This window comes from Petaurus breviceps, unplaced genomic scaffold, assembly GCF_028583685.1.
Source record: "Petaurus breviceps papuanus isolate PSGF00001 unplaced genomic scaffold, PetGlider_PUasm1.0 186, whole genome shotgun sequence".
In the NCBI taxonomy this organism is placed as follows: Eukaryota; Metazoa; Chordata; class Mammalia; order Diprotodontia; family Petauridae; genus Petaurus; species Petaurus breviceps.
In genome coordinates this window covers 7,500,649-7,522,534 of record NW_027185798.1, presented here as the reverse complement: position 1 = coordinate 7,522,534, position 21,886 = coordinate 7,500,649, and the positions used below count along the sequence as shown (strand labels likewise).

General features: G+C 41.0%; 1 protein-coding gene across 2 annotated transcripts in view; it reads left to right on the top strand.

Moving 5' to 3' along the window:
• Positions 1 to 11,166: 11,166 nt before the first annotated feature.
• POR (cytochrome p450 oxidoreductase) overlaps positions 11,167 to 21,886 on the top strand; it is a 203,683-nt gene continuing 192,963 nt past the window's right edge. Inside the window, exon 1 of one of the 2 annotated variants that reach the window (XM_069089463.1) lies at positions 11,167 to 11,170. The gene's annotated coding sequence lies outside the window, so the exon portion shown is untranslated. Of the gene's footprint in view, positions 11,176 to 21,886 lie in introns of both variants that reach the window. The other variant, XM_069089464.1, reaches the window with a different exon arrangement.

The window sequence follows — 21,886 nt, the reverse complement described above, 5'->3', positions numbered from 1 at the left end:
TCACACCCACAAGGAGGAAATATTACCCGGTTAGCAAGAAAAAGACAGAACACAGGCTGAGTCAGCAGAATTGAGTTTACTAGAACACTGACCTTGAGGCTATCCAATTAGAGGAAGTGCTCTTGGGAAGGCGTTATGCTTTGGCCTTTGGGGAGGAACCTGAGAAAAATGTACTAAGATGGAATACAAAAGAGGAATTTGTGGTTGGAAGACTCTCATTTGAGGCTGACCAAGGTCTGTTTCTCTGGAAGATAAGGTAACTTGGTGCAGACTGGTCTTGGCCAGCTTTCCAGAAAGTCTTTCTTTAGTTTATTTGAATCACAAATATCATGTCTCAGCAAGTGCTTTCCTCCCCCAGATCACTGTGAATTGGAAACCTTTGGTTAATCTGGAGCTAGCAGGATTAAAATGTCATTTACAACCTGGTCCCCTTCTACCTTTGCATCCTGGCTACTCTGTAATGTAGGGACACTGATCTCGCTCTCCCGACACACTGGCTGCTTCTCATGCAAGGAATATTCTCCCTGCTCACCTCAAGCCCAACCTTCTGGAGGATGACTTTTCCATCCCTGCCCCCCAGGGCAAATGCCTTCCCTCTGAAATTACTTTCTATTTATCCTAATTATAAATTCTTATAAAATCTATAGTTGTGTATTGTTTTCCTTCTTAGAAAGTAAGCTCCTTGAGGGCAGGGACTGTGTTTACCTATCTTTGTATTCCCCAGGGCTTAAAACAAACCGTACTTGGTACATAGTAAGAGCTTAATAAATGCATATTGATGTTGACAATGATGGTGGAGATGATGTGCTCAAACATTTATTCAGCACCTACTCTGTAAAAGGCACTCTTCCAGACAAAATAGCTTTCCTTCAGAGGGGATCATCCTATTATATCCTATTTAACCCTTTAGCAAGATAAAGGTAGGATCCAGGCTGAGTGATCAACAGAGTGGGAGTTTACCAAGAGTGCTGATCTTGGGGCTACCCAATTAGAGGAAGTCAGAAAATTTCAGTCCTGTAGGGGCAGGATGCTTTGGGATTATTCAGCCTGTATCGACAAGGTTATCAATAAAAAAAGTAAGGCATTTATTGAGGGTCAAAGAATTGCAATCCAGAACAATGCCCTGTCTTACTCAGACAAGGAAGTCTAGTGAGGGAAGTTACAAACAGTTCTATATACCCAGGAAGGGCAGCTAGGTGGAGAGATAGAACAACGGATAAGTCACAAGTGATTTATCCTAGGATTGTAGCACCTTCCTTGAAAAACCACAGGATTGACTTAGTTTCTAGTCACCAGAGGTAGGGTGCTGAGCAGGCCCCTAGCCAGAGTCTCCTGTGGGGTCTCCAGGAAGCTGCACTGAAGGAGGGAGGTGGTGTTGCAGAAGCATCCTTGTGCATAGGAGGGTTAGCGACTTAAACATGTTGACTGACTGATTCGCTCACTCAATGTTCTTGCCAAACTGGATAACTGGCATTCTCTCTCCAGCCTCCATGCTTTTGCCTAGTTCTCCTCTCTGCCTGTAATGCACTCTCTCCCTCCTCACCTCTCTGCCTCTTCCAATCCTTACCTCTCTTTAAGGCTCAACTTAGGTACCTCTTTTGCAAAGGCTTCCCTTATCTCTCCCTGCCCCAGCTAACAGTTATTAATGCTCTCTCCCTCATTATATTGCCTTGTATTTGCTCACACAATAATTGCTATGTCCAATTAATAGAATAAAAGTTCTTTGACAGTTGAGGTTGTATCATATTTTGCATTGTCAATCGTTGGGAAACTTTGGGCCCCCTACCCTGTTCTGACTAGCAATTTCTAGTCATCCCCAACGCCCAAGCAAACTACTGGGAATCTCTGCCAAAGAGAACACTTCTGCAACCCCACATCCTCTCCTTCAGTTTAGCTATCCTGGTGACCCTACAGGAGACTCTGACCAGGGACCGGCTCAGTACCCTACCTTTGTTGGCTAGAAACTGTCTAAGCCAATCCTGTGTTTTTGTTTGATTTTTGGAGGGGGGAAGGTAGGGCAATTGGGGTTAAGTGACTTGCCCAAGGTCACACAGCTAATTTTTGTGCGTGTGTGTTAGGTGTCTGAGATTGAATTTGAACTCAGGTCCTCCTGACTTCAGGGCCGGTGCTCTATCCAGGGCCGGTGCTCTATCCAGGGCCGGTGCTCTATCCACTGAGCCACCTAGCCACCCCAATCCTGTGGTTTTTCAAGGAAAGTGCTACAACCCCTACAATAAATCACTTGTGACTTACCTGTTGTTCTATCTCTCCACCTAGCTCTCTCTCTCCCTCTTTCCTTTTCGCCCTCTCCCTCCCTTCCTCCCCCCTCTCCCTTTTGCTCTCTCCCTCTCTGCCTCCCCCCCTTCCTTTTGCCCTCTCCCTCCTTTCCCCTCTGTCCCTTTCTCTCTTTCCCTCTCTCCTTTTTCCTCCCCTCCCCTTCTCTCTTGGACTTTCTGGGAAGGAGTGTGTGTGTGTGGGGGGGCTTCTCCCTCTAGCACCTCTGGCAGTGCTCTCATATGGCAGCTAGAGCATTTTTTCAGTGAGGTGAGCTTGAATTAGGAACCCAGGACCTGGTTGCCTGTTGGTTTTGTGCTGTGTTGGTTTTTTCCTGAGCGTGGATGAACAAACAGCAAGCTTGAGAGGGCCATTTCCAGTCTGAGAGACAACCCGAGAGTGAGGAGTTGGAAGCTCCCGGGTCTCTCAGAGAGAACCCATTGGAACATGAGTTTTCTGCAACTATACCCTCCTTAGATCAGATGGCCACTGCCAAGAGACTGAATTCACAATGGCCAGAAGATACAGTCCTTGAGGAAGATTTCGGTTTTCTTGGGTAGTGTTGTGCCTAGGTAAGGTGAGTGCTTAGCAATCCTATGAAATATTTCCTGCTTTAATGTATCATCCCAGGACAGTGTGATAGGAATTGTGGGCTACTGTTTCACCTTTAACTCTTTCTCAAATCTCACACTCACCTTGGTGAGCAGAGATACTCCACAATGAAGAGCCTCTGTAGGTGCTGGAGTGGACAGAAGCACCCCTCCCCCACTGATGGCCCTAGAAGGAGAATCGCAGAGACCCCACATGCTCAGCTTTGGGGAACAGGGAGAGAGGGAGAGCAGAACTTGTGTCTCCCTTTCAAATTCACTGAGTGGGCAACTCTTCCTGACTCAGGAGGGCATCCTTATCTGATGAATTCCCCTCCCTTGCCGCCATAACAGGGCCCAAGGGATTGTTGTGTCTCCAAGTGCCTCATCCTTCACAGTTGACCCATCAGTGGCCAAGGCAGCTCATCTCAGCTTCACATATGCTCCATGAGGCATGTTAGGGGTTTCTGGATTACCATCATTCCACTGGTCAGAATATACCAAGTATATGCAAAATAAAGTTCAAGGTAATTTCCAGAGGAAGGCATTAGCATCTGGGAAGATAAGGAAGGAGAGTAAATGAAGTAAGTAAAGAAAGGAAGATTGGAGATTGATTTTGGAGAGCTAGAGATTTGTTTTTTATTTTAGAACCATGAGGGAGCTATAGAAGGTGTGTGAGCAGGAGAATGACGTGATCAGTGTCTTAGGACAATTATTTTGGTATTGTGTGTAGGACGCACTGGAGAGGAGAGTCACCAGGTAAAAAGCTATTCCAAGAGTCCTGGGTCTAAACTGCAGTAGTAGCCAGGTAGGTAGACAGAAGGGGAGCACAGTACCTGGCAAGTCAAGTCAAGTCAAATGGTCATTTACTAAGTGCTTACAGTGTGCAAGGAACCACAATACAAAAAAAGGTACCAAACAGGGATTTGGTCCAATGGGGGAGACAGGATGCAAATACTATGTGTAAATGAGGCATATGCAGGAAAAATTAGAGGCACTGTCATAGGTGCTTGATAAATGCTTGCTGATTGGTTGATGGACCCAAGTGATGCCAGAGAAGAAGAGTGATTGGAGGGCTGTACTTGGAGCTAGGAAGATCTGGGCTTTAATTCCCACTTCTGACATTTCCTACCTGTGTGACCCTAAGCAAATTGCTTAACCTCTCTGAACCTCTCTTGCCTGATCTGTAAAATGAAGGTGTTACATTAGATGGCTTCCGAGGGCCTTTCTAAGGAGCCTGTGCTATTGAGGGTAGAACCAACAAGGCTTAGCAACTGATTGGAAAATGGGTCTGAATGAAAGAGAAGAGTCACCATGCAGGCTGCAGACCTGCATGGGTAAAGGAGGCTAGTGCCCTCAGTAAAAACAAAGAGGCTGGGAAGACCGGTGAGTACATGAGGTGGGGCAGGGAAATATGGTGGACACATTCAACACGAGTTTCCTTTTGTCTCTTCTACCATTTTTTTACATTAGCATATTTATGGAATATAACAAGCATTTCCATAGCATAGTACGATAGAAAAGATGATTGTACATGAAATTGCAAATCTATTAAGCCCTGTGAGAAATGCTGCCAGTTTGGTTTCCACAGATTCTATAGGAACAATGGGTGTTTCACAAACAGATCCTCCACAGGATGTGCAGGGAGGTATAAATCAGGATAAGATAGGAAGATTACTGGTAAATAATAGTGAGGATCTAAACTGCAGTGGCCAGATAGGTGGAGAGAAGGGGAGCACAGCAAGTCAGATAGAGCTCCCTATCCAATCATACAGCTGGAAGAAATCTGGAAGTCTACCCTTGGAAGGGACCTGAGCTAAGCTGGCTCAGACCGGCTGGGGGGGTGAAGGATGGACACCAACTTTTCATTAACTGCATGCTTAACTAGCCTATGTGATGGGCAGGTCACAAAGACTGGAATCCAGGAGAGCTGGGCCTAATCCCAGTTCTGAAGGGAGGAACAAGGAAGGAAATTCCAATGGAAGCAGCATAAAAGGGCTTGCCTTTGTCTGATTCTCCTTAGTCTTGTCAGGAGGCTGCCCATTTATTCAGGAAAGAATAAATGTAAAATAAAGGTAATGAAAACCTTCCTGGCTCTCCAACAAGTAGTGTTTATTCCTGGACTGAGCTTGTTTTTTAACAAGCACAACTTACTATTCCTTTCAAATATACAACAAAATTATTATGTAAATTTCTTTTTTCTTCTTTTTTCTAACCTCCTTTAACCTCACCCTAGAGATAGCTATCTTTAGACACAAAGAGATACATACACATATATAAATAATATCATATATATACACATATAATATCATTTATAATTATTGTGTACATAATTCTATTTATCAGTTCTTCCTCTGGATGCAGATAGTATATTTCTTCATATGTCATTTATAATTAATATGGGTATTTATAATAGTCAAAATAATTTGTTCACTCAAAGTCTTTCTTAAAACAATATTGCTATTACTGTATGCAGTGTTCGCTTGGTTCTGCCCCTTCCTATCTTTATAATTTTATGCAAGTTTCTCCACATTCTTCTAAAATGATTGAACTCATCATTTCTTATAGCATAGTAGTATTTTATCATAATCATATACCACAACTTGTTCAGCCATTCCCCAACTGATGGGCATCTCTTCAATTTCTAGTTCTTCGCCCCTACAAAGAGAGCTGCTATAAACATTTTAGATCATATAGGTTCTTTTCCCTTTTCCCGCATCATCTTTGGAAAGAGATAATGGTATTGTGGGGTCAAAGGATATAGGCAGTTTAATAACTCTTTGAGTGCAATTTCAGTTGCTCTCCAAAATGGTTGGACCAGTCCACAATTCTACCAACAATGAATTAAGTGTCCTAATGTTTCCACATTCCCTCCAACATTTGTTGTTTCCCTTCAATCATTTTAGCCAATCTGGTAGGTATAAAATGATACCTCAAGGTTATTTCAATTTGCATTTCTCTAATCAATAATGATTTAGGCATTTTTTCATATGACAATAAATCTGTTCAATTTCTTCATTGGAAAATTGCCTGTTCATATGCTTTGACCACTGGGGAATGACTCATATGCTTACACATTTGATAAAGTTCTTTATGTATTTTTGATATGAAACCTTTATCTGATAAAATGTCTATAAATTTCCCCCTCCCAATCTTCTGCTTTCCTTCTGATCTTGTAAACACTTATTTTATTTGTAGAAAACCTTTTTAATTTAATGTAATCAAAATTATCCATTTCACACCTAACTTTGCTTTCTATCTCTTTTTATTCATAAATTGCCTATCCATAAATCTGATAAACATGTTCCATGTGCTACTAATTTTCCTGTAAAATCTCTCATATCTGGATCATGCATCCATTTTTATCTTAATAACAATTAATTAACTAATTAATTTTAGGAAAGTAGAAGGATATAAAGTAAATCCACATGAATCATCAGCATTCCTATATGTCACAAACAAAACTCTATGAGATAGCAAAAAACTTAAAATTTAATTTAAAATAACTCTAGACAGTATAAAATACCTGGGAACTATAAAAATGAAATTATAAAAAAAAACTTTTACATACATAAAATCAGATTAAAATAATTGGAGAAATATTAATTGTTCATGGATACTCAGAGCCAATATAATAAAAATGGCAATTTTATCCAAACTAATTTATATATTTAATGCCATCTCAATTAAATGATCAAAAATTGTTTTTTCTGAAATAGAAAAAATAAAATTCATTTGGAAGAACAAAAAGTCAAGAATATCAAAGAAAATCCTGTAAAAGGAAAGAGGTTTAGATCTTAAACTATATTATAAGGCAATAATTATCAAAACTATTTGGTACTGGCTAAGAAATAGAAAGCTAGATCAATGAAATAGAGTAGACATACAATTTACAGTGGCAAATGAATATAATAACCTTGTATTTGATAAATGTAAAGACTTCAGATTTTGGGATAAGAATTCATTATTTGGTAAAAAATTATTGCAAAACTGGAAAGCAGTATGGCAGGAACTGGGCATAGATCAATATCTTACACCATTTTCACCAAGATAAGGTCAATATGACAGTCTTATAGGTGAAAATGACTGGTAATTAGGTGTGTCAACTTGAAAGTTTGGTTAACGGAGGCAAATAGCTAGGTGATAAGTAAATTCATATTGCTTATTCCCTTCAAGCTAGATGAAGCTAGTAAGCTTGTATGTACAAGGAGACAAAACCTAAGTCCTGAAGCCTGAACAAAAGAACAAGAAAGCTTAAATACATTTTAGGACCATCCCAATTCAGAGTCACTCAAATTTACGATCTCCATCAATGTTTATCATTGTATGAGAAAGGAGTTTTCTTAATTGAATAGATGGTAAATACAATAAAATAGAAGAGTTGACAAAGTATCAATTGAAATTATGACTCAGGATATCTGTGTTTTCTTTACCATTAACATGCCATAACATATTATATGTCAAAAAATATTAAGATAAGAAAAAGTCCCATTACTCAAGTTAGTGCCTTGCGTTAAGGGTCTCATCCTTAAGGGCCATAAGGGCAGCCCCATCTGGCTTTTTTGACATAGGAAGAGGTATTTTCTGAGTTTACTCAGAGAACAAAGAAGCTGTTAGAGCCAGGCTCTCCTTCTGGTTAATTAGTTCAGGCCCTGGCCCTTATTTAGGTTATTAAATTGATATTAAATGATTATCAGGTGGCACCATTAGAGACAGGAAGACTTGAGTTCCTATCCAGTCTCAGATACTAGCTGTGTGACTCTGGGCAAGTCACTTAACCTGTTTTGGCCTCAGTATCCTCATCTGTAAAATGAGTGAGTTGGACTGCATAACACCACTAGTTCTCGCTTCTCATTCTAAATCTGGAATTCTATAATCCTAAAAGGTCTAGAGCCCAGGAGAGATCAGGGTTGAGTTCTGCTTTCATATTATAGGAGTGTGCTGGGGCCAGTTGGGTCCAGCTGGAGAGAACTCATTGTTAAGTTTTCAGTATGAGTATCTGACTCCAGAAATCAGCCAGTGGTACAAATCAGGCCTTGATGTATTGTTTTGTTGATTGTTTAGACCAGGGGTTGGCCAGCTCTCTGGCTCTATCTATCAACTAAGAATGGTTTTTACAATTTTAAATGAAATATGGCCTGCTGACTCTAGTTTTCTGACCCCTGGTCAAGACTTAAGAAAATGGCAATTATGCATTTTTTTTCTTTTTGGAGGGAGGAGGACAGGGCAATTGGGGTTCAGTGACTTGCCCAAGGTCACGTGGCTAATAAGTATTAAGTGTCACATGGCTAGTAAGTGTTAAGTTTCTGAGACCGAATTTGAACTCGGGTCCTCCTGACTCCAGGGCCAGTGCTAGATTCACTGTGCCACCTAGCTGCCCTTCTGAGGACAATTTCTGCAGGGAATGGGCTTTGGGGGGGGGGGGGCAGGGCACCGAGTATGGAGACACTATCAGGATTTAGCTGTGCCTATGAGGAGGATAATGGAAAGATCAAGAATTTACAATTCAGTTCTCAGTATTGTTGGCTTGTTCCCTGCTGGTATTTGCACACTGAAGTGGGGATGGTGTGAGTGTGCGTGCGAAAAGACTTGAACCCAACTGATGAACCACCAAACATTTCATCGTGTCACTTTGTGGGTTCTGTGGCTCTAAAATTTGTTTAGTCATTTTTTATAAGTATTAGCGGCCATTGGGGATGCGCTCAATGAAGTTCCTGCTTTTACTCTGCCATCTTGGCTGTGCCCCCACCAAGCATTTCTTAAGCCATATTATGTGCCAGGCCCTGGGCTAGATGATTTGAAGCAAATAGGTTTAAAATTGGAAGGAACTTCAAAGGCCATCTTGTCCAACCCCCTAATTTTACAGATGAGACTAAGGGAGGTGCAGACTTGCCCAAGATCACATCTTCATCAGAGGGTTTTTCAAACCTAGGTCCTCTGATGCCAGAGTCACTGTTCTTTCTGTTTTTACCTGAATTCCCAAGTAATGCAGTGTCTGAGCCATAACAGATTTCAACTCTGTCCTCATACCAAATTTTACTAACTAAGAAGTTACCCTGAGCCCAACCACTGGCTCTCCCCCTCTGCTCTAGCACTCTTAGCACCCAGGCCAGCTCCCATCCACCGTCTTATTTCATAGAGGGTGTCCCAAAAATTTAGTGCACTTCTAAGCTTGAAGAGACTTTTGGAACACTTTGTGTACTACCCATTTGCCTATTTTCTAACACCACTAAATAGCCCTAAAGTGAAAGCTGAGGGGGAGGGGGGGCAGGATCTTCCCATCCCAGTGGTTTCATCAATCAATCCTCATCTGAGGAAAATTAAGGTGAAAAAAGGTTAAAATGACTTTCCCAGAATCACACAGCTAGTAAGTAGCTGAAGTTGGATTTGAACCCAGGGCTTCCTGACTCCAAGTCCAACATTCTATCCACTGTATCACCTAGCTACCCGTCTCAATAAATAAGGCAGGGTGTAATTTATTACTATGTTTTTGTTGCTTGAGCTTTGGAGGCAGGAGACAATGATCACTGAGTCCATCTTGGCAAACTGAGCATAGAAAGGGGTTGCTTCCTCTAGTATGGTTCAATGATCCCCTTATGATCCTATATAGTCTTCCTGCTGAGCTTGGATTGTGTTGGAGGTCCTTGAGAGAGACGGTCTTGTACTAATGGAGTCACTAGCAGGAATGCCATTTGGGGTGAGCTGTGGTACATAAACTCTTTTCTGAGGTCCAAGGGCATGACAACCTACACTCACCTCCACTGAGAAGAAAGGAAAAGAGAAAAGGGGAATTGGCTACTTGTAGAATCCTTGTTCTTGTACAGTATAACTTCCTAAAATTCAAGTAACTTGTTATATCCCTTCTGGGCTTGGGCAATAGCTCTTGCCAAGAACATAATTTCCAAGGAATTTCATACATGCCATAGGTTGTCAACTTGTGACTAAGGACATTAAGAATGTGGTAAATTGGCACCTAGGTGGCACAGTGAATAGAGCACTGTCCCTGAACTCAGGAGGACCTGAGTTCAAATACAGCCTCAGACACTTAACACAAAAACTGTGTGACCTTGGGCAAGTCACTTAACTCCACTTGCCCTACCTTTCCCCTCCAAAAAGCAAAAAAAAAAAAAAAAAGAATGTGGTGAATTCCAGCTTAATGTAAGGATAATTTTATAGTAATCAACATCACTCAGGATGGATCTTACTCATATAGGGTAGTAAACTTCCTATCACCAAAAGTGTTCAAACAGAAGTTGGACATATTTCTTTTTCTCTGTTTGTTTGGGTTTTTTTGCTTTTTGGAGGGGGGAAGGCAGGGCAATTGGGTTTAAGTGACTTGCCCAAGGTCACGCAGTTGGTAAGTGTTAAGTGTATGAGGACGGATTTGAACTCAGGTCCTCCTGACTCCAGGGCCGGTGCTCTATTCACTTAGCCACCTAGCCACCCCCTGGACATATTTCTTGACCACCTTTTGAGGGATATTTACACTGAATGGGAGGCTGGAGTAAATAATAATTAAAACAAAATTACATTTCCCTAGCACTTAAAGATTTACAAGACAGCAAAATTTTGCCCAATGTAATTCTGTGAAATTCATAGCAATTGACAAAGCCCCTATCAATTCTAAAATTCTGCACAAAATATCAGCCTGGGCTCAAGGGGCTTTATTGTAGACTAAAACTGATTAACCTGTCTTGTCTATTCCCCACCATTTAGTAGCAAAAGCTCTCTGAATTAGTAGTTCAAGTCTGCCAACACATCAGAGAAGAAATAACCTGTCCACAAAATGAATGTAGAAAGGGGCTAATCAGGGGGACCCATAACCAATTGAGTTCTCCCAATCTGCTTGATGAAATTAGAGGATGTGTATTCCTTTGTCAGAAATGAGCATTTGGGTGGCTAGGTTGCACAATGAATAGAGCACCAGCCCTGGAGTCAGGAGGACCTGAGTTCAAATTCAGCCTCAGACACTTAACACAAAAACTAGCTGTGTGACCTTGGGCAAGTCACTTAACCCCAATTGCCCTCCAAAAAGCAAAAAAAAAAAAAAAAGAAATGAGCATTTACTATGGAGCTATACAAACACTTATGTATCAAATGGTTTATAACTATCTGTTTTATAGATATCTTATAAACTTCCCACAACAGTTAGATGGAATCTACATAGAGAGAACAGGTGTGAATCTATCATTTTGGGGATGATCTAAAAAATTGATTGGGTGAGAAAGATGGCTGCATGGTGGGGATAAGGGGAAGAGGGAGAAGAAGAGTGGAGAAAATTACCTCACATAAAAGAGGTGTACATGGGGGAGCTTTTACAGTGCAGGGGAAAATGGCCGGGCTGGCAATGTTTGAACCTCAATCTCATTGGAATTAGTTCAAAGAGGGGAAAACACACACACACACACACACTCAATTAGGTATAGAAATCTATCTTACCCAACAGGGAAGTAGGAGCGGAAGGGAATTAAGAGAAGGGTGGGGTGATAAAAGGGAGAATGGATTAAGGGGAGCATAGTCTGAAGCAACACAGTCTTTGGAGGAGGGACACGGTGACAAAGAGAAAGAGAGAAGGATAAATAGAAGAAAATGGGATAGAGGGAAATATATGGTTAGCGATCATAACTCTGAAGATGAATGGATGAACTCACCCATAAAAAAGCAGATAGCAGGATGAATTAGAAAGCAGAAACACACTCGAAACAGAAAGCCATACACAGAGTTAAAAGAAGGGGCCAGAGCAGAATTTATTATGCTTTAGCTGAGGTAAAAAAAAAAAAGGGGGCATGGAGAGCAGTCATGATCTCAGACAAAGCAAAAGTAGAACTAGTTGAAAGAAATAAACAGGCCAACAATTTTGCTAAAAGTTATAGACAATAAAGTAATACGAATAGAAAACATTTATGTAGCAAATGGTAGAGTATCCAAATTCTTTTTTTAAATAACATTTAATTTTTATTCCAAATTACATGTAAAAACCATTTTTTTACATTTGTTTCTTTTTTAAATTTTGAGTTCCAAATTCTCTCCTTCCCTCCCCCTTCCCCTTCTTTCCTAGGACAGTAAGCAATTTTATATAGGTTATACATGGAACATTCAAATTCTTAAGGAAAAATTAAATGAGTTACAAGAGAAAAGAGACTGTAAAAACTAGTGGCAGGCCTCAACTTTCTGCTCTCAGAAACTAGATAAATTTAACCACAAAATAAATAAGAAAGAAGTTAAGGTGATGAAAAAGATTTTTAGAAAAGTTAGGTGTGATAGAACTCTACAGAAAACCGAAGAAGAATTGGGGAAAAATATCTTTTTCTCAACTGTACCTGGTACCTTCACAAAAATAAACTATGTATTAGGGAATAAAAATCTCACAAACAAATGAAAAACAAATATTAAATGTACCTCTTTCAAATCATAATGCAATAAAAATTATGGTCAACAAAGAGCCTTGGAAGTATAGATTTAAATTGTATTGGAAACAAAATAATCTAATCCTAAAGAATGAATGGGAGTTGGGATTACAAACAAAAATAACCTACCCAGCAAAACTGACTGATCTTTTAGGGGGAAAAAGGGATATTCAGAGAAATACAGGACTTTCCAGGATTCCTAATGAAAGATCAGAACTGAATAGAAAATTTGACATTCAAATGCAAGACTCAAATGAAGCATAGAAAGGTAAGCATGAAAGAGAATCATAAGGGACTCAATAAGGTTAAACTGATTATATTCCTATATGGGAAAATGACACATGTAACTCTTAGAACTTTGTCATTGTTAGGACAGTTAGAAGGCATTTAAGGGCATGAAGGTAAGCTAATCATTTTGGATTGGTCTCCAAAAAAAATGAGTGGTAAGAAAGAGGGATGCATTGGGAGAAGGGAGAAAGGAGAGGCATAAGGGGAAAACGTTTCTCACATAAAAGAGGGGTTCAAGGAAGAACTTTTACAGTGGAAAAATTCCTTTAAAAGAAAATTCCCTTTTAAGGGAAAATGGGGAGGTGGTGGGCAATGCTTCAATCTTACTCTCATTGGAATTGGTTCAAAGAGGGATGAATATATATTCAGTTGTGTATAGAGATCTATCTCACTCAATAGTGAAACAGGAGGAGAAGGGAGTAAGAGAAAGGGGGAAAAGACAAAAGAGGATGAATTCAGAGAAGCAATAGTTAGAAACATAATAGACTTTCAAGGAGAGATGGATAGAAAGAGATAGAAAAGAATAAACAGAAAAAAGTGGGATGAAAGGAAATACACAGCTCCAATCATAACTGTGAATGTGAACAGGATGAGATCACTTATAAAACAGAAGTAGATGGCAGAATGGATTAGAGACCAAAATCCAACAATATATTGTTTACAAGGGACACACTTGAAACAGAAAGACACAGAGAGTTAAAATAAAGGAATGGAGAAGACTCTCTTATGCTTCTGCTGACGTAAAAAAGGCAAGGGTAGCAATCATGATCACAGACAAAGCAAAAGCAAAAATAGACCCAATTAAAAGATAATCAGGTGAACTACATTTTGCTAAAAAGTATTAGACAATGAAGTAATATAAAAAAATTTACACAAAGTTTCTCTGATAAAAGTCTTATTTCTCAACTATATAGAGGACTGAGTCAAATTTAAAAATAAGAGCCATTCACTAATGATAAATGGTCAAAGGATATGAACAGTTTTTTTTATAGAAATCAAAGCTATCTATAGTCACATGAAAATTGCTCTAAATCACCACTGATTAGAGAAATGTAAATTAAAACAGCTCTGAGGTACCACCTCACACTTATCAGAAATGGCAAGTGCTGGAGGGATCGAGGGAAAATAGGTGCCGATTGGTGGTTATTGTCTGTTATTCTCAAAGAGGATCAAAATGACATCACCATGGTGGAGTCAAGTTACAGTGTATTCGATGGTGGCTGATCAGACCAATGCTAGCTTGGAATGCTCTACCACAGGTCTGGCACAAATAGTCCATATGAACATCCGTCTCTAAATTTGTACATCCCATGTTTCTTTTGAGCTACTGAAATTCTGCTTTACTCATAGAGTACAGCGCCTTCTTTGATGTAGGCAAACCATGCTGACTGGTCCTTTATCAGTGTCTCCCATGTCATACAATGAATTCCAAAGTTCTTTAGGGAGATCTTTAGAGTATTCTTGTCTTGCTTCTTTTGGCCACCATATGAGTGAGTGCTTTCCTTGTGTGAGTTCTCCATAAAAATCGTCTTTTAGGCAAACATATGTTTGGCATTTGAACAATGTGGCCAGCCCATCGAAGCTGTGCTCTCTGCAGTAGAGTTTGAATGCCTGGCAGTTTAGCCTGAGAAAGGACTTCAGTGCCCAGTACTTTATCCTGTCAGGTGATCTTCAGAATCTTCCTAAGACAACTCCGTTTCCTGGCATGGCACTGGGAGACTGTCCAGGTTTCACAAGCATCCACAGTGGCTGTGTAGACCTTCAGTTCACTCCCAAACACTGAGCAGCTCTGGTCATTTATGCATCACTCTCATCATCTCCATGTACATCCCTGGAAAGCACGTTGCCAACGTAAGTGAACTTACCCACAGTATTCAAAACTTTTCCACTTGTTGAGCTTGGAAGCAGTCTAGACCAATGCCCTCATTTTACAGATAAGGGAACTGAGGCTGCCCAGCTCAGGTAGTGTCAGAGGTGCAATTTAAACCCCATAGTCTTTCTACTGTGTTATACTGAAATGCTTTTTAAAAAATTAAAACAGGGAGGGGTGGCCAGGTGGCTCAGCGAGTAAGAGCACCGGTTCCAGTGTTGGGACGACCTGGAGATCGAATCCCGGGCTCAGACACTCAGCACCACACCCAGAAATAACTGGCCGTGTAACCTTGAGCAAGTTACTTAACCCCAATTGCTTAAAAAAAAAAAATTAAAACAGGTACATATACTTTTAAGAATGAAATGAAGGAGCTGCAGTGGTGCTGCACGGGAAAGGAATGGCACACGTACAAGCTTAGGCAAGTTATAAAGCAAATGCTATTTTGTGCACTAGCTCTTTCTCCATGTTCCAGATCCTCTTAGCAGAAATGCTTCCTTACAATCTGAGGTCAGGATGAAGTCCTGGGTGGGCTGGGCAGGAAGGCCTCCTCAGCAAGGCTCAGAGCAAATCCAAGCTGCAGGGGCCCACTTTGGCCCATCCCAGGCCTGCTGCACCTGACAGCCACTTTGCATATACCTCTTGCAGGCGTCATTCACAATCAAACGACTGGTCAGACTGAGTGTCCACTTTTGAAGCTAGCTCCTCCTTCTCCCCCAGGTCTTCGTCCTTGAACTTAATGTTGACTCGATGGTCTGTGACAGTCCTGGCATTTTTCCAGGGCTGCTTCATATGATTCAGGGTGGATGGTTTTATGAATCTGACATAAGGCTGCAGTTCAGGTGTTCGGGTCACCAGCACACTCTGTGGTTCTAAGTGCGTTACACACACTTTTGCTTCATCAAGGACCTTTCAGACAGCATCCACACTGCTACTGTATAGGTTTCCTTTGTACTCACCATACTCCAACATTCTCTGACCACACACCAGACTTTCAAATGTTTCCTTGGATACATTAGTGATACTTAAGCATCCTTTTCATAGCTCTTTTCAGAGAGAGTGGTATGTGGCATCGAGTTTTGAAAATGATTTTATCAATTTCAATCAGTCACCTTCTCAGTTTATTTATTCCACCACCAGAAGGGCCTAGGAGCACACTCAGGTGATGCTTATCAGAAGGATACCTCCTCAGATGGGGCCCCCAGGGCATTGTAGCAGCTCTTGGTGCAGTGAATGTAGGCGGGCAGCTGGCTGGTGTGAGGTTTTCTGCTACAGAGACACAAGCTTCTTTGGAAACCAGTTATAAAGAACTGATGGTCATATCAAGCAAATTCCTCTTCATCAGATTTAAAGGTTCCTTCATCTACTTCCACACACTTCTCATCCATCTTTATGTCATCCTATATGGCTGATTTGAGGCAGGTGTGAGTCTGGAAGATTTGAAACCGCCAAAATTCTCGCTGCTTCATAGTTGCCTGAGAGAGAAGCACCAACATCTGGGTTTTCAAAGAGCCAGGGGGCTCCTTAATGGCTACCCATAGTCTTATCTGACCAAATCACACCAGCACTCTTCCCCTGAGTAAGCCCCCTGTAATGTTTTTTAAAGCAGAGGATGGTTTTAATCCATCAACTCCCTGATAATGGACCCAATGCACCTAGACTATTCCATTCTGTTCCACCCATGTTATAGCTTCTTAACTCAGGGCTGGGGACATGAAAAATAATCAGTTAGAGGAACCTGATTTATCAGGGAAAGGGTTGGATCTAAGTTGGAAAATCCACCACTTTCTAAGAGTGTGGTCTAACAAATCACTTATCCTCTCTGGTTTCTTCAACTGTAAAATGGTGACAATATTTTTACGAAGGTGGCGGAGTAGAAGCATGACCTTCCCACAGCTCCAGCTTCCACCCTCCCCAATCCATGTAAAAAGGGGACTCTAAACAAACTTTGGAGCTGCAGAACCCACAAAATGACACAGAGAAGCTAACCTCCCGCTGAGGACAGCCAGGCAGGCCAGCAGGAATCCAGCACAGCGCTCTGGGAGCCGAGCCCAGCCCCATGCCAAGGATTTAGCCCCAGGGCGGGCCTGACCAGCCGCCACATGGCCAGAGGGACTCCAGATCAGCAGCAGCTGTGGCAGGTTCCAGATTTATCAACACATAGACACAAAGGACAAAGTGAGAGGTCAGTACAGTCTGGACTTTGGGACCAGTAAGTGGGAGTTTGTGTCTTTTACCCCCAGGGAGAAAAGCCGCTGAGATGCTGGCACAGCCAGACAGCGCCATGTGTCAGCTTCAGCTCCTGGCCTTCAGAGTGTAGGGGGACCAAGCACCAGTCTGAGGGGTAATCACTCTTGCTTTAACATGCTTGAATCTGGATTGCAGTCTAGGGTGGAGGTTCTGGGTTGTGTGTCCAGCTTGCCAGAGCCTGTGGAGACCTCAGAGAGGTTACCCATCTAATACCTCTGGCAGCTGAGAAAACCCCAGCGTTTGGGACGAAAGCTCCCCTGTCTGGTGGCAGAGTCCTACTGTGGCAAAAAGCCCATAAGTCAAGTAATTGAGTGGCAAAATGAGCAGGCAAAGGAAACAAAGCAGACAGAAGATTCCAACAATACACTCCTATTTTGTTTTTGTTTTTGTTTTTTAAAGCAATCAGGGTTAAGTAACCTGCTCAAGGTTACACGGCCAGTCATTTCTGGGTGTGGTGCTGAGTATCTGAGCCCGGACCGATCCAGGTCATCCTGACACTGGAGCTGGCGCTCCTACTCGCTGAGCCACCTGGCTGCCCCTAAGCAATTGGGGTTAAGTAACTTGCTCAAGGTTACACGGCCAGGTATTTCTGGGTGGGTGCTAAGTGTCTGAGCCCAGGATTCAATCTCCAGGTCTTCTCAACACTGGAGCTGGTGCTTTTACTTGCTGTGCTACCTAATACACTCCTATTTTGGGGACAAGAAGGAGCAAGGCATGGAACAGGAGGAAAACAGTGAAGTCAGAACTCCTGCACCAAAAGCTTCAAAGGAAAATACAAGCTGGTTACAGGCCATAGAGGACCTTAAGAAGCAGATAAGAGAAGTGGAGGAAAAATTGGGAAGAGAAATGAGAACAATGCAAGAAAATTATGAAATTAGAGTCAACAGCCTGACTGAGGAAAATAATACCTTAAAAAACAGACTGACTCAAATGGCAAAGGAGGCTCAAAAAGGCAATGAGGAGAAGAATGCCTTAAAAAGCTGAATTTGCCAGATGGAAAAAGAATCTCAAAAACTGAATGAGGAGAATCATTGCTTCAGAATTAGATTGGAGCAAATGGAAGCTAATGACTTTATGAGAAATCAAGATGCTGTTAAACAGATCCAAACAAAGGAAAGAATAGAAGGCAATGTGAAATATCTCATGGGAAAAAACACTGACCTGGAAAATAGATCCAGGAGAGATAATTTAAAAATTATTGGACTGCCTGAAAGCCATGATCAAAGTAAGAGCCTAGAAATCATCCTCCAGGAAGTTCTCAAAGAAAATTGCCCTGATGTTTTAGTACCAGAGGGCAAAATAGAGGTTGAAAGAATCCACCGATCACCTCCTGAAAAAGATCCCCAAAAGAAAACTCCTAGGAATATTATAGCCAGGTTCCAGAATTCCCAGATTAAGGAGAGAATATTACAAGCAGCCAGGAAGAAAGATTTTGAATATTGTGGAAACACAATCAGGATAACCCAGGATCTGGCAGCTTCTATACTGAGGGATCAAAGGGCTTGGAATATGATATTCTGGAGGGCAAAGGAGCTGGGATTAAAACCAAGAGTCACCTACCCAGCAAAACTGAGTATCATGTTTCAGGGTAAAATATGGTCATTCAGTGGAATAGAGGACTTTCAAGCATTCTTGCTGAAAAAACCAGAGTTGAATAGAAAATCTGACATTCAGATACAAGAAGCAAGAGAAGGTAAACAGGGAAAAGAAATCATAAGGAACTTATCAAAGTTGAACTATTAACATTCCTACATGGAAAAACAATAATTGTAACTTATGAAACTTTTCTCAGTAGTTGAATGGATTAGAAATATATAGATTTGTCTATATATGAGGGTATATAGGCATATGAATACATATGTGAATGTGTGTATATATGTTTACAGGTATACATAGATAGAGGGCACAGGACCAATTTAACAGGAAGGGATGATACTTAAAAGGTGAAATTAAGAGGTGAGAGAGGAATATAATGAGAGGAGATGGGGAGAGACAGAATGGGGTAAACTATCTCATACAGAAGAGGCAAGGGAAAATGGTTACAATGGAGGGGAAGAATAGGAAGGCAAAAGGGAATGGGTCAACCTTATTCCCATTGAATCTGGCTTGAGGAGGGAGTGAAATACACACTAAATAGGGTATCTCACCATCCAGGAGAATAGGCGGGGAAGGGGATGAGAGGGGGGATGATGGAGGGGGGGGGGGGGGGGGGGGGGGAGGGAGGTTCGAAGCACTCACTTTTGAAAATAGACGGGATCAAAGTGGAGAGTAGAGTGGGTGGGAGGTGGGATGGGAGGGAGGGAAGTGTAGTCAGTCTTTTACAATGTATCTACTGTTATTGTTTTGCATTAGCCACACATGGGCAACCTATACTGAACTTCGTATCTTCCCAGTAGGGGCAGGTGACGTGGAAGGGGGGGAATGAATCTAGAATTGAAAGTTTTGAAATCAAATATTCAAATATGTATATATATATATATGTATATATGTGTGTATGTATATATGTATATATATGTGTGTGTGTGTATATATATATATATATACTATTATTAATACCATCTTACATGTAATTGGGAAATGGAGTGTGCAGGCACTGAGGCATAGAGATCCACTGGAAAAGTGGAAAGGGGTATGGGGGAAAACATGGGAGAGAGCAGATTGGAGGAGGGGATATCCTGTGGGACTGCTCTTTTGGGGCGGTGGGTGGGGGAGAAATGGGGAGAAAATTTGTAACTCAAAATCTGGCGGAAACGGATGATGTAAATCAGAAGTTAATAAAGCATAAAAAAAAAACCATAATATTTTTACTCCTGTGGAGGAAAGCACTTTATTCTAGACTTTAAATAGACTCAAAAAGCATACATCTTATTCTGCCTCTCTTGTCCTTTCATCTAGTAGACCCATATTGCATATTGAATTCTATGGAAGTTTCTGATTTCTAGGAAATGCCTAATTAGTTTCTGCCTTGCTGACAGATAGGGAAGGAAAAGCAATGTCCCCTCAAAATGAACTCATGTCTCTTCCCTTTGCCCTAATGACTTATGTGAAGTCAGCGAGAAGGATTTAATCTTGAAACAGAAATTAAGTCCCAAGCCTAAGGTCACAGGCTTAACTCAGAATTGTAAGACCACAAAGGCCATCTATTCCAGTCTCTTTATTTTACAGTCTAGGAAACAGAGGAAGTTGAGGGATATGACTACTCTGTTCTTCTATCCTATGAGAAATAGCCTCAGTGATAAAAAGGCCACCTTCAAGTTGTCAAATCAACAACCATTTGTTAAATGCTTACTGTGCACTAAGCACTGGGGATATTCAAAGAAAGGCAAAAATAGACCCTGTCCACAAGAAGCTCCTATTCTAATGGGCAAGATAGTGTGAAAGCAAGAGGTGCATGTAAGATCTATACAGGGAAAATCAGAGGCAATCTCAGGGAGGAAGCACCAGGATTGAGGGACCGTAGGGGGAGGGGTGAAGTCTCTATCTGAAGGTAGGATTTGAACTGAGACTTGAAGGCAGCCAGGAAAGCCTGAAAGTGGAGACAGGGAGGTAGCCTGTTCTAGGCATGGAGCACATCCAGTGAAAGTGTCAGAAGATGGAGTGTAGTGTGAGAGGGACAGCAAGAAGGGGAGTATTGCTGGATTGCAGAGCACATGTTGGGGGAGAATGCTAGAGATTGGAAAGGTAAGAAGGGGCTGGGCTATGAAGGGCTTCTTCCAATCTCCTTCCCCACCACTCATTTGAGTCAGTCATTTCCTAAGCCTCTTCCCAGTTGTGTTATGACATCTTTTGGTGTGACCAGAGAAACCCTACCTAAATGTATCCCCAGTTCATGGGAAAGAGAAGAGGGAAGGAAGTATTCATGGTCTGGCTCCGGAGCACATCTGTAAAATGAGGCTAACAGTAGCACCTATCTCACAGGGTGGTTGGGGAGGTGGTGTTAGATAGACTCTGTCTATAACTTGCAGGCAATTGTGCAAAGTTACCAGCCTTGCTCTCTCCTATAGATCAGGATGACTAGATATGGCCCCTGATACAGTGGGAGACTTTGGCCTTTTTAACTGAGGCAATACCCATTCAGTGATCATGGATAAGTAAGAAATGAGGGGGAAAAAATTATCTCTTTTACCTAGTAAAAAAAAAAAATCAGTCTGGGAGGTAAAGGGGAAGACCCTCAGGGGTTTCTGGACAAAACAGAAGCAATTGCTATTTATACTCACTCTGAGCCATCAAGATCCAAACATTTTATAAGAAAAATGACTGATCTAGAAGAAAAAAAAAACATAAGAATAGTCAGACTACCTGAAAACCATGATAAAAAAGAATCTTGATACAATAATACAAGAAATAATTAAAGAAAATTGCCCTGAAGTTTTAGAACAAGATAAGAAAATAGAAATTGAAAAAAAAAAAAACCATCAATCACCACCTGAAAGTGAAACCAGGATGAAAACTTCCAGGAATATCATAGTCAAATTCCCCAAACCCCAGGTTAAGGAAAAAAAAATTATGAGCAAAAAGAAAAAAAAACAATCCAAATACTGTGGAGCCACAACTAGAATTCCACAAGACTTAGCAGTGACTACATTAAAAGACTGCAGGTCTTGGAATAATATATATCAAAGAGCAAAAGAATTGGGGGTTGTAGCCCAAAATATCATACCCAGCAAAGTTAAGTATAATCTTGAACAAAAAAATGGACATTCACTGAATTGACAGACTTTCAGGATTTTATCACATAATGATCAGAGCTTAATAGAAAATGTGACATACAATATCCAGGAGAAATATAAAGTGAACATCAAAGACCAGTTACAAGGGACTTAATAAGGATAAATTATTTACTTTTTATACATGGAAATGTAAACTGTATGCATAAGATTGTCATTAGTAATTGGGTAGTTTTAAAGAAAGATTGAGATAGAGCTGAGTATGATGTGAATCTAAAAAGTAAAATGGTGTAGGAAAAGGTAAACAGAATAATTATCTCATACAAATGAGGATTGAGAGGAAGACCTGATACAGAGGAATCAGATGGGAAAGGAGGACTGGTAGTATTGGAACCCTACTGACATCAGATCTAGGTTAAAGAGAGTGCAATGTATACATTTAAAAGGGTATAAAATGAATACATTTATAGGTGAGGGAACAGGATGAGGGAGTATGGAAGTATGTGTATATGAATGGGAATCGGTTAAAGAGGGAACAACATA